The 11,735-nt window shown below is 36.9% G+C and overlaps 1 protein-coding gene across 5 annotated transcripts in view; it reads right to left on the reverse strand.

Moving 5' to 3' along the window:
* LOC117209166 (Down syndrome cell adhesion molecule-like protein Dscam2) overlaps nt 1–7,149 on the reverse strand; it is a 315,452-nt gene extending 308,303 nt beyond the window's left edge. For all 5 annotated transcript variants that reach the window (XM_033450859.1, XM_033450857.1, XM_033450855.1 and 2 more), the window contains exon 1: nt 7,032–7,149. The gene's annotated coding sequence lies outside the window, so the exon portion shown is untranslated. The remainder of the gene's footprint in view (nt 1–7,031) is intronic.
* Nucleotides 7,150–11,735: the final 4,586 nt, after the last annotated feature.

Consider the following 11,735-nt stretch of genomic DNA (forward strand, 5'->3'; position numbering starts at 1 on the left):
GAATCACCCGAAGAACGATAAACCTTCCATCTAATGGAATAAAAATGATCATAAAACAACGGTATAAATTTACCATAAAACAGTGATCGAACGAAAAAAAAAACGAGCTACTTCCTCGTGAGACAACCTAACTAAGCAATATGAAAGCACTGAACACGTCATAGAAATTTACGTGGATCGATTTTATGGGCTCGAGTTCCGCCATATTCACGTACAAATTCTATAGAAAGCCGTACGTGAGAATCTTAAAGTTATCTCGGAAAGCATCAAGATAAGAATATACGAAAAGATTATTTCTGTGAACGAAGGCGAAATACAGAGAGAGGTAGTGGTAGGTTTTATGGAACACTCGACGTTTGATTATTCAATCCACGGGATAATTATACAAAAATAAGAGCATGTTTACACGAGTGCATAAATAACGGGGTAAACGGGTTGATTTCTCGTTATCGTCGGGCAAAACGAGACAACGATCGATGGGTTCAACGATCGAAAAACTCGGTTCAAAGCGAACAGAACGAGGAAGAGAGGGAAAAAAGGAAACAGGATGTATGAAAAGTAAATTGGTCTGGGATGGATCGACTGGACGCCTTGTTTGAACTGGCCAGGCAAAATTAGCGAGTTGCTGGGCTACTGTGCAACCAGGTAAACGATGTAAAGTGGAAAAAAGAATACATGCACGCGAAGAGAACCGAGGGCTCAGAGGAGATTAAAACGTTGCGAAAGCGTTCCTGATGTCTTGAATTATTTAGAGCTTCAAACGGAAAAACTCGCGTTGTTTTTTCACTAGCTCAGATTCGACGCTTTCATTAAACATTTCGCATAAATGTATACGTCAACTACTCACGAAGTAGATCTAATAAAAACGCCATTACTATTTAGACAGGGCGTATATGTATAATATACTACATTTATTCTTTCTTGACACATAAAATAATAGTAAAACCGCACTTAGTCATTCTAGAACGTACTAAACTACTTTGCAATGAAATTTTATAACATTTCGGTTGAATAAATACAATCTTTTGATAGGCTAGATAGACGTTTATGAGTAATCGTAAGCGTATCAAATTTTATACTTTCCCTGTGACATCCACAGCACAAGAACTCAATCGAAACCACCCCTAAATCCAAGCTACATCGTGCAGAACAAAGCATCCATAAATCTCCTACAGACCGCCGCGTGTCACCCTTGCCAAAATTCACGAGCACGCGCCGAAAATACACTACCGTTCATAAATATCTGGATAACAGTGTGTAAATGTTAATGAAACATATAAATTTCAGAGAAGTGTACGTGGCCCAAGAAAAGTACTTATTATCTTCTTATAAAATCAACGAGTAATAAGTTTTAGCTATTCGATCATTGAACGATCTAGCGATCATTGTTCATCACCTCGCATAATTCTTATCGACAATTAAAATACATCTCGTCACGAGTAAGCGAGTCATAGTTCTTAACTGTTCTATCTCTCCACTAGCTTCCACACCGAGAAAAAACCTAATTCAAAATTTATCAAGTTTAATATTATTACGCGGATATAACCTTCTAAATCGCATTACCACAAATTTCAATTCTTTACACCAACGAGACATACGTGCATCATCGATTAATTATTCGTGAAAAATAGACTTAGTTAAGAACCAGGACGACTAATTCTCTCGGTACTTTTCAACATTTATTATTGTACCTATTTATCCGCCCAAGTTCTCCAAAGCCGATGAAAACACGCGAATAGTGCTATCCTTCGAAAAAAAAAAAAAGAGAATTAATCGTCGGTTGTACGCAGCATCGTCACCGAGCATCATCGAAAGGGCGATTCGTTATCCTGGTAACAGGTGCTCGGGACCGGCGGCGTAACAAAAACACGAGGGGCGGTTCGGCGCGCGAGAAAGGAAGCCCATTAGCGTTCGCGCGAAAGCGAAGTGGTCGCTCATTCATGAACTCGCCAGACATACCGTTGTACCCACTATCGTACTACTACTATTACTACTACTACTACTACTATTACTACTACTATCACTACCGGTGTTACTACCACTACGATACGGCCACGTCACCACCACTTTTACGCCACTCCAACGGCAACGTTGGTGTTGGTTACGTGTGTTCCACCGCAAACCGGCACCACCACCGCGATACTGCACATCCCGTAGCCACCCGCGTTCCTCGCGTTCTTACCCGAAGGAGTTTCGAATGCTACTGCGTTCGCCCAGCCCTCCCCTCACCCGAACCACCCAATCCTTAACCACCTCAATCTGATCACCGGCCACCTTGACACTGAAATTGAATTTTGGTAGCGCAAGTATCGACTTGCGTGAATTAGAAGAAGATCGTCTCGGTGAGGAGTGAAGAAAGGAGGATTTGAAATTTCGTGAACGAAGAGCGAAGAGAAGATGACGAAGATCGGGGATCTTTCGAATATTCGAGTAGCGAACGAAAAATGGAAGGAAATTGAGAATTCTTTAAGCGAAGAGCAAAAGGAAGATAGAAAAGATTGGTCATTTTTCGGGTGGGTTTATGAGAGAAGAAAATCAAGAAGATGTGGAATTTTTGAGCGAAGAGCGAAGAAAAAATGGAGAAGATTGGGAATTTAATTGAATAAAGAGGATAATTCGTGATAAATAAGAATACTATTTTGGGTTTTGTAATTTAAAAAATTTGCTCAATAGCAAAATCTATCTGTATACGAAATGATCGAGAAGGATCCTTATAGAAGTCCCATAATTATTCAACGTGTATCATAATGAGTAGTCTTGGTATTAATCGATCGTGACAAATTATGCTATTTATAAACAAGCCATACATCTTCTTTGTTTACCCTTTGTAACTTTCCTAGTAATTTCTATGAGAAAATATCCTCTTTAAAATCAAAATCGAAATCAATATTCATCGCGAAATTATCTAGCCTATTTTTTTTAATTTGGGAATTTATAACATTTATTTTTCTATTCTTTTCGGCTTTTGCTTTAAGTTTGTTCATCCATTAACCCCTCAAACGTTTTCTCTTCAAGCCCTGTTGTTTCGATATCTTTTATCTTTGAATGTTTTATATGTTTCCTATCGTTTGGAACTATGAAACGTTTCAAGATTTTTTTATACCTTTTCTCTTATTGGAAACTATTTTGTTCTGGATCGTTGTACGTTTAAGAGGTCTTTTGTCTACCTTAAAATATTGGAGTTATCCTTTACAAATTATTTTCTACGAATAAACAATATCTTTTTAATACTTTCATAGGTTCCTTAGCATATAACCGAAAAAAATGAGTAGAAATCTTAGTTAAGAAGACAATTATCACGATATTAAATTTTTAATGCTAAAAAGAACAGCCGTAGGATCTTAAGAATATTTACTACAAAAGAAAACAAGGAGTCTTTTTCAGACTCTAATTAACTATACTCGAAAAACTGAGAAAAAAATTGTATACTACGAAGTTGGATTTAAACAAATTCTACCGCTGGAAACTTCGAATAATTTTCCCTTGATGGAAGATTAAGAGACAAGTACATTTCCATTTTATGGAATATTTTACTGGATCCTGTTCATACAGGATACGACGGATCAATAATTCAGAAATTTCAGCTTAGCGAACTCCCAGCATAGGGAGAATGGTTTTTGGAATTTCTCGTAAAAAAAGATAAAAAAAATACGTATACCGGGACCATTTTTATTTCGAGCTATAAGAAGTTTATTCGCGGCGTAGCATCCCATAAAATGCTCGTAAACCGTCACGTACAGGCGTAAAAGGTATTTCAAATTTTTTTACTTTCCAAGTATCGTATACGACTGATTGCAGTGTTTAAACTTCCATGGAAGTTACGTAAAAATTGTTTCCCTGTCTAGAATGTATGTTGCTGCCACTGAATTTCGAAACCGGAATAAAACCTGCAATATTTATATTGCATCGATACTTGCACGATATATGCATAGTAGCTACAAAAGTATTTAAAGTATAGCACTGTATTTATTACAGCCTTTACGTGCGTAAAAACGTTAGTTAGCAGACTGATCAGACACAAGTATAACGTATTACATGTCATAAAGTAGTCTCATTTGGTAGTCTCATATGACTAAAAAAATTTGATACTATAAAAATAAAATACATGTAGCGGCACATGAGCTACAGGACAATTCAAATCATGTTATTGTTTTGTTTCGGAGTAGCAATATCGTTAGGATACACATAATATAATAATAAATAAACTCCGGGCAAAATAATGTCACCGCTACGTACAACCGTCAAACGAAGACGAATTTGAATTTTTCGGCTCTCTCCCGACCAGTATAAATAAACGGACGCGATCGTAAGGAGTTCAGTATCTATCAGTTATCAACGAGTTATCAACGATTTTATTAGTTAGTACGAGTTAGTTATTAGTTATCTGTTAGTACGAGTGATTATTGTCTGTGTTAATTTATTTATCATTTTAAATATACTTGACGGTTTTCAACAGCAAGTTATCTCGTTATTCGACAAACCAATCATCCTCTACAGTGGCCAACAAACCTCTACATACAGAACCTGGGATAATAAAGGTTACGTGTTTCTTATGCACATAATAATAATACTTCTTCCACAGCCGTTGTAACTATCGTCTCGATAGTAGACTACAAGCCCCATAGGATTAAAGTACAAAGTCTTTTACTCTTTCTCGATCGATATAAATCAATATCTGAGAAAAACTTCATTCAAATCAACTTGATGTATATTACATTATGAAGCTAGATATTTTCATACAACAGAAACTCGATTTGACTTTCAACCACTCGTTCGTAGCGACAATTATCGGGGAATTCATGAAAATGTTAAATATCTTCTCGCTGAGAGCTCGTTCACGGTCGAGTTTCAAATTGAAAAGAAGTCGATTCTCGAATGGAGGCGTGATTTCATCGTATTTTTTTTTCTTTCTTCTTTTTTTCTACCACCCCTCGTATCCTCCCTTTTCCACGAGAGCCTCAAACGATTACCACGTACTGCGAATTTTCACGCGAGAGACAGCCTCTTGAAAACAGTTCAGTTGACCTATTTCCTTCGTTCCAAATGACAGATTGGAATCAAACTTTTCTCCGGGAAATTCTCGCCAAAAATAGTGCACGCTGACGTTACCGGATGAAGATCGATGATATGAAACTGCCGCTGAAGATTTTCCTACTAAACTCGTGCTATCCTCATGACACTGATTGACTCGTATTTATCATAAAAAGAACAACCGACGAGTAATATTTTACTTCTCTAAATTGATTGTTTACAGTCGCATTACAACAGTATATCAGCATATTATATATTTTTCAAGTTATCTTTTATAGAAAAGAAATGAACTCTAAGGTATCATCTGGCTTGGTAATAAAATATGTTGCAGTATAAGATGAGATAATCGATAATAACTTTTTAATTACATGCAATGGCTCGTAAAAACTTCTCGTGAATATATCGTGTGTGTAGAAAACATTTTGAAATTTCGCACAGTCCAAATAAAATAATATTTTCATATGATATGATATTGAAATATTCTTCCTAGTCACCGTGTATCACACAACGAGGATTTCACGACAAAATTTCGAGATTCTGTAACACTTAATATCGTTAAGATAACGGTGGAACGACGTCTGGATTCTCGATATCGACGCCTTGACCCTGAACAGCCACTGAACTTCATAACTTTGCAGCAACTTCCCGAAAAGTTTTCTCGTAAGAATAAAAAGTGACAGGGATGTGCATAAACAGGATGAACTTGTACTTTCCGCGTTGAAAGTGTATTCGATGGTTTCGTGGAGAAGTTTTAACTTTAAATGGACCAAGTGCAGAATGAGTTTCTTAGCGTTCTTGTTTCAGATTTATGAAAACTACTCGCTGAAACGAATGATATTCACTTTTCGTTTAATACAATCGTTTTTACTTTCCGCCTGCCCGCTAGTTAATCCAGATATTCTGCTTAATTTTAATTAAAAACAAAATTAAAGAACGGACGAAATTAATTAGTCGCCGAAATATGAGAAAGATGTCTTGTAAATGAAGAAATATCTACAAACGGAATAACGAATCGATAATGTAATTTCGAGAGTCCAAAAACAGGATAATAAATGAGAAAACAGCTGACAAATGAATGAATAAATAAAGTAACAGAATCAGGCGAAGTTTAAGAAGAACGCACGAAATGCACGTGGCAAATCTGCGCCGATTAAACAACTCTTATAACGCTATGTGTTCTATAACAATCCTAACAATATTATAATGACAATAATGTTCCTTCTCAAAAGTTAACGATCCAATTTTTACATTAAAAATTCTCAACTAACACGAATGAATCGACCAACGATCCAACAATTAAACGTTCACATACGGACTTGAAGCAAATACACCCACGTTCCAACCAATTATTCACTGTTCCCAGCCGGAACGTGCATCTTGACTCACTCTGCACTCGACGAATCAGTTTCGTCATCAGGCAACCCGGAACACATATCGGGAACGAACGTAGTAGGCATCGGTGAAATTCGCAGTTCGAAGGCTGCTTTAACGAGCAGCTCGTTAAACGCGAGGCAAGCTCGTACGTAAGCCCACGACCACGTGTCCTCCGAACAGATTCTACGCGTTCCACCATCCATTACCTTCTTTACCCATATCAACTCACCAATCACTCTCACGACTGCGAAAAAAGCAAAAATCCAGAAATCCGAACCAGAGCTAAACCAGCTGGATAATATCATTTAGCAACTGACCAAACTTTTCCCTGCAACTGTTCGAGGGATAGGAAACCTTTCTGCGAAATACGACAGTGTATCCAAAATGAGAATGCCACCATTCACTCTCACAAGTCCAAAGAACAGAAATCATTTCGCCTACACCTAACACTTAGCTCATACGTGTGTACTGAGAAACGATCAAATTTGTCAAACTTTTGCCAAATTGTATAACAACGTGTCCGAAATTAAAGTGCGACGATGGCGATGAGAATGGCCGATGAACGTGTTAAAAGGCCGAGCCGTTTTCAACAGAATTAAAAAGGTGTGAAGCAAAAGATTTCTCACCCCCCGCAGCAGCCAGGCCTCGCAGCTTCCGCTGGAGCTCCGACCGTAAACACACGTCGGTGGTTGATCGCGTACTGAAGTTTCCACCGCGGATCCGACATCCGACTAGGATCCCACACCGGCGAACACCGGCAACCCCCGCCTCCCCTTGCCCCACCGTGCGTCCTCTGCGCCCCACCAGACACCCCGCTCGACGCTCGGCGTCGACGAACAACCACCCTTTTTAACCCTCCCGCCTAGCCGCCACTCGAAACCGTCACCCGACGTCACCGTACGCCTCCACCTACGGTACCATCCCCCTATCCATCCTGTCGGCCTGACACCTAGTCGCCCGACAGAAGCCGCCGGACGAGATGAAGTAGTTTCTTCTTATCTCGAGAGGATACGCGGGGGTAGGGTGCTCTGATCGTACCGGGTTGTGGCGGTGTGCGCCGGATGAGAAAGAATTGGATGGGTCGCGGCGTGCTGGCTTTTGTTTTTAAAGATAAAGGTTGGCTCTCTTCGGATTTTTGGAGCAAGATTCGAAGATTCGAGGAGAAACTAAGGTAGATACACGAGGGTTTAATGGCGAGTGCGAGGCTCGGATTGTACAATAGTATTGCAGTGGGTCTTGTTTGCAAGGTTGCTTATGGTTGAAGTTTTTGAGGACTGTTTTGTATATTTGGAGAATCTAACAGGTTTGAAAGAAAGCATATGGGGCGAAATATATGGGGCGTGATGATTGAAACGTAAGTGGCATATAGTAGCTTGCAAACGATTGGGTGATCATAGTTGGAAGTTATGTTGGAATATGTCGAGTGAGAGAGAATTGTATGGGTTGCAGCTGCAGTTGCAATGCTGAATTTTCTTTTTAAAGATAAGGGTTGGCTGTCTACAAATTCTTGGAGGAAGATTGTGAAATTCGAAGAAAAAAACACAGGATATACGAGGGTTTAATGATACGTAGGTGAATACGAAGATTGCTTTCGTTCGAAAGGTTGGTTATGGTTGAAGTGTTCGAGGATTTGGAGGATATAGCAGATTTGCAGGAAGGTGAAGTATATCGGGTGTAATGATTGAATCGCAAGTTATGTAGTAGCTTTCGAATCGATTGTATGATCGTACACGTTACGCTGCAATATGTTGGGTGAGAAAAAATTCAATTGGTTGCAGCGTGCTGGGCCTTGTTTGTTGCCAAAGTGTTAGTTGTGCTTGAAGTTTATTGGGATTTGTTGAGATATTTCGAAGATTTGAAAGATTTGAAGAAAGGCAAAATACTTTCGGTACTTTCGGATGATTCAATCATTGATTATGTCATGGTACGGATTGTGTGAGGGAAAATTGGATGTGTTACGCTATGCTGGGCTTTGTCTTTCAAGATAAGTTAGTTCTCCAAAGACTTTTGTGGAAAATTTGACAAATTCGACGGGGTATATGGGAGTCGAATAACAGGTGAGTGTGAGGGGATCGTACGATTGTATAAGTTGTGATGGAATATACTGGATGAGAGAAAGTTGGATGAGTTGTAGGATTTTGTTTTTGGAGATAGGAGTTCTTTTCAAACTTTTTGGGGGGAAATTTGGAAGATCCAAAGAAAAGCGGAGTTGAACGATAAATGAGCGTAAGTGTAAGAGTTGCATTATACGATTCTATAAATTGTAACAAAATTCTGTACTTGTAAGAAGAACACTCGATCGGCTGCATTATTTCTTCTACTTTTAAAAATAGTTTTTAAGACAAATTTTTCGAGAAATTTGGAAGATTCGAAGAAGAATAGGCTATGTAGTGGTTGGACGATAGGTGGAATGTGAGGTGTATAATATACCGCGTGTGTGTGTGTATAAACAAAGCTTCTACATGAACTCCCATGTTATTCTCTTGCAACGTCGAACAAGAATCGAACGAGATATATAGAATATCAACAAACAAAGTACGCTAAAAACCTTGGAATTCATAGATCGTAATCGTTGATCTATGTCTTCGAATAATTCCAACTATCCAAAATTAAAAAAGAAATTATATGGAATATTTAAATACTCTAAAACAGTTTATCATTTTAGAAAGATTAGTGAAGCATTACGTTTCAAAATCAAATAAAAGTTACAACTTTTAGGAAGATTCCTATATACTGTTACAATTTTTCTAATATTATTAAAGCCTATCGTGATTTACGGTTTCATGATAAATGGAACTACATATCTTATTTAGAAGTTATGCTTTATAATTAGGTTAAATAATAATACTATGTGATACCATAATACTATAAAATCTTATCGTCTAAAAGTCTGTTTTCAACACTAACGTGTACGGTCTTCTCGATTCTAGAAGAAGAAACTAGAGAAATGAAATAAAAGAATATATAACAGTAACTTGAAATTGAAAAACAGTAACTTAAGAAATATATCTTTCTTGGAGGTACTGTAATTTTTAAAATTTGTTTCTAGCGATACGCATTTATAAGAAGATTAGAAACCTTACATTCATATTATTATTATGTTATTATTATACATTGAAAGAAAGATCTATCACGGAGAGATTAAATCAATCCCAAGAAGAACAATTTTTTTTGCTGTTACGCTTAAAAGATTCCTATTCTCTCAGAATCGAGATATTCGCAATTCAATCACAAGTCCAAGATAGATATCTAAAGATGAAAAGTATTGTCAGGGGTGAGATAGCTTCCGGAGATGATCCGCAGATCGTTGAACCTTGGATTAAAAATTTTTGAAAAGCGGTTTTTCAATGGAGAAGGGAATCGGATCTTCCCGGCAAAGTCGACGGTTTTCACCGGTTGCAGATTTGCCAGAGTCCCAGGTTGGTGAGAACTTTTTACTCCAGTAAAAGGCTTCCTGTTTCTGCAACTTGTTAAGAACTCGCCCTTTCGCTTTTCCACCGGCACTCGAATAAAACGACCCGTTTATGTGAACCTTGCCTTCTCAATGTATACGCAATGTCTTCTTTGAATAAATTTCCGGTAATACTTCTAGAGCAGAGAAATATCATACGCGTCGTGTCGTAATACAAGTTTTTCCTATGTGTACACGATCGAAAATGTCTTGTATAATCTGTGAAAAGAGTTCAAATTTACCGCAATTATGATCCACTTATCTTGCTACGAGGAAATGTTGCAATAAGCTGGTTTCACTGTAGAAGAATAATGTTTCTTTGGAGAGACTGAAATTGCGATCGAAGTAAAAATATTGAGATATTTATTAGATTATATCCATAAGTTTATTTATAGTCCTTGAGAAAAGTGTAGAAAATCATTTTTTATGCAATATCTATCTAATCAAGGATGTATATATTATTTTGTCCTGGTATCCTTCGCGAATGAATTAAGCAACTCAATTACCCTATCATTTTAAACCTTAAAGTACGTTGTCTTTTTATAAGAATATCAATTTCAATATATATATTGAATGTATGTATTTTTATATTCTTTGAATTATTTATTGATTACTCGTAAAACAGTTCTTCAGATATTGCAATAATTAATACTCCAGCACAAGTTAATGGTTTAAAGTTGAGTGCACCTAATTTAGTTTCTAATCTTCAACGAAGAAACCAAGACAAATGCTAATTGTGATAAAATGTTATGTTATACCATGTTTAAACATTGTCGTAAACATTCAGTAGCTTTACAAAACATACGTCCTTGATAATAAAAATTATTTACAACTAATAATAATATTATTCTATTATCATGATCAAATAGTTCAAGTTATATTTTCGTAAAAGTAAAGTCTGTGCGCTTTTGTGTCTTTAAATATTCCATAAACACATTATTATAATGTGAGCGAAAATTCACCCTTTTTTATCACTAGTTTATCACAATATTAAAGAATTGTACCAGTTAAGGATTAAATGCTTCACACCTTTAACAATACTTGGAAAATTAATAACACTATATAATATTTTCGATGGTCAAAATCAGTTATTAGAAATACAGGTTTACATAGTGTAACTAATTATCTCGCATTCTGACGCCGTGGAGGATTTTAACACAACCACCTAAGAGGCTGCCGTGCGGAGGAGGGTTAACCATCGCGGTTGGCCGCTAGATCACCACCAACCTCCTAGCTTCCGAGGCTCTCGCCGCGAGTTTAACCGGTTGTCGGTACTTACTGAATCTGGAGCGATTAATAGCCCGATGTACATGCGCAAGCATAAGTGAAACATAATCCCTGGCCAGAGAACGCTCATGAATAGACAATAAAGTGTGAATTATACTCGTAATTTGAAAACGGTCGATCGGATTAAACTGAACGATTTTTATAAAATTACGCTAAGAGATATATTCCCTGGAATACACGATATTAATTGATGAATATCATGCGATGAGGAAACCACTATTTTCTTCCTTCTTTTGTCAAGAAATATTTGATTAACTTATTTTAATATTCTATATGAATATTATATTATATGATATATTATTAAAGCAATTTTATCTGGAATTTGAATATCTAATGATAATGTAAAAATAGACTTGATTTGGTTTTGAAATGGTAAAAATGATAAAAATGTTGAAAATGTATTTTACAGACTTATGTATGACGTAGATCACCACAAGAGAAGGTAGCATAAAGTCGTTTCGGTGTACTGTAGTAGTTATATATATATACAGTAGAACCTGAACGTAAACTCTGAAAACGTTAAAAGATGAAATTGTTTATAAATAAATCCCATTTGCAAGTTTGAGTATTGTTGACAATGTCGACATTGTTC

The sequence above is a fragment of the Bombus bifarius genome, unplaced genomic scaffold (assembly GCF_011952205.1).
Source record: "Bombus bifarius isolate JDL3187 unplaced genomic scaffold, Bbif_JDL3187 scf7180000008166, whole genome shotgun sequence".
In the NCBI taxonomy this organism is placed as follows: Eukaryota; Metazoa; Arthropoda; class Insecta; order Hymenoptera; family Apidae; genus Bombus; species Bombus bifarius.